Raw genomic sequence first — 2,197 nt, forward strand, 5'->3', positions numbered from 1 at the left:
TATGACCTCTCATAAATTTATTACATAGGGTCTAATCAACACGTTGGAGTTCTTCACCTTCTAGACAATAGGAGGATATAAGAGGAACCTTCAAAATATCCACCTATCATATATCTTTTCCTATCATCCATTTCCCTGATGACATCTTTTTCCCCCTGTTTTTCTTCAAAGTCCCTCATTTATTATATATTGAACCTCCTATATTAACTTTGTACTTTTGCACTGCCTTCTGTATAATATTTATCTTCAATTCTTTAGGGACTGTTGTGCTTAGTTTTTCACAACCATATGTATAGTGCTCTATGCTGTAGAGTATTTTTGTTTAAAAAGATGTGCTGTAGGGCACCAGAATTGACTTCCAGTCCTTCTCAGGAAGCATTAGAGATGGCGAAGGTTCTGGTGACTTGGTTTTGAGTAGTACGCAGGGTAGTTGGTGATTATGCAGGCTGTGCTGAGTGAGCTGGTGGCCATTGACGATTTAGTGAAATTTGAGAAGAATTTCCAGACAGAGCAGGCAGGGGGCTCTGTGTCACACAGAACTCAGTTTGAGTATGCCTGGTGTTTGGTGGGAAGAAAATACAATGAATGACATCTGAAAGGGCATCGTGCTGGTGGAGGAACTGCTGCCTAAAGGAAGCAAAGAGGAGCAGCGAGATCATGTCTTCTTTCTGGCTGTGGGAAACTACCGCCTCAAGGAATATGAGAAGGCTCTGAAGTATGTGAGAAGATTACTGCAGACTGAACCGCAGAACAACCAGGCCAAGGAGCTAGAAAGTCTTATTGATAAGGCTATGAAGAAAGATGGACTGGTAGGCATGGCCATCATGGGGGGCATGGCTCTGGGTGTGGCTGGGCTTGCTGGGCTAATTGGACTTGCTGTGGCCAAGTTGAAGTCTTGAGCTGCTCTACCTCTGCTACCCTCGGGACACACCTCTGACCTGCCCCCTGCTTGGAGATGGAGCAGCCATTTGGGGCCGTGGAGATGCTGATACTGAGGATGTTTAAGGGGTCTATTTTGTACCTTTCTTTATATTCTACCCTCCTCCTTCCATCTTCATCCCCTTAACATTTTCCTTCCTGATTATTTCATGCCCTTCAATTTCTTTCCCAAGACTTGCCCTCCCCTGGGATTTTGTGCTTTGGTAGAATGTAAATAAAACTGAGGGCTCTGAAAAAAAAATAAAAAGAAGTGCTTTTGTTCTTTGGATAAATTTGGAGTCATTAAAAGGGCTTTGCATTTTCCTGTGAGCAATATAGCTCCCTCTTCCCATCCTGTTTAAATAGGGCCCTACTAGGAATTCATTTCGTCGATTTGCTTTAGATAAACATATTGATAGCAAGTTTTATCTAAATGTATGTCATATTCTGGGCAACAGAAATGCTTCATTCCCTTGGTCTTTTTTGGTGGATGTTCAAGATAATCCTCTTTCAGAAGATTCTTTAAAGTTCTACGGCATGATGCCACCATAAAAATGATACTTGCAAAACTTAGCATATAAAGGACTTCACTCAACACAGAGAATTGTTTTTCAACTTAGATTTCCTCTATCACAGTGGTGAACACCTTTGGCAAGTATAAATTACCTTGTTTTATGGTTTTATGCCTTGCCTGATGTTTCTGATTAGAATGTTGTTGAGCAAGATTATCTCTATTATCATATCTTTCAAAGAATCTCGATTTTTTTTTGGTGGATGGATAGTAAATACCTCATTAGAAGAGAGCCTTTTAGAGGAGGTGTTTTGTTTCACTGAATAAAATGCTTTTATTTTTCACAATAAACAAACAATTGACTTAATGAGATTGTACATTCTCTACATATTACTATAAATTGTGTGACAGTACAGATAATTTTGGCTGAGGAAGATCACTTGTGGAAAGTCTGTGTATCCTACAAACACTTTTATATAATATGTCCTCAGGGGATATGTAGATTATTTTAATAAACATTTTGCAGCATGTAGGGGCAGGCTGGGAGGAGGCCTAACCAACAAGGCGGACAAGTCTTCCCACCATCCACAAGGGACACTACCAGGCCTATCACCAAAGGGCTGGGACTAGAAAGAGCAAGGTAAGAAGCAAATGCAGGGCCGTTGTCCAGGACAGCAAATATGCCTGGGACTACCACTCCATAGCCCAGATATTTAAAAAGCCCCTATCAGGACCTCCAATGACCAGGATGGCAGAATGAACCCTACC

General features: G+C 41.1%; 1 pseudogene; it reads left to right on the forward strand.

The window, feature by feature from the left end:
- Positions 1-345: 345 nt before the first annotated feature.
- On the forward strand, positions 346-1,189 carry LOC138160433 (mitochondrial fission 1 protein pseudogene; annotated as a pseudogene).
- Positions 1,190-2,197: the final 1,008 nt, after the last annotated feature.

The sequence above is a fragment of the Petaurus breviceps genome, unplaced genomic scaffold (genome assembly GCF_028583685.1).
Source record: "Petaurus breviceps papuanus isolate PSGF00001 unplaced genomic scaffold, PetGlider_PUasm1.0 181, whole genome shotgun sequence".
NCBI classification, from domain to species: Eukaryota; Metazoa; Chordata; class Mammalia; order Diprotodontia; family Petauridae; genus Petaurus; species Petaurus breviceps.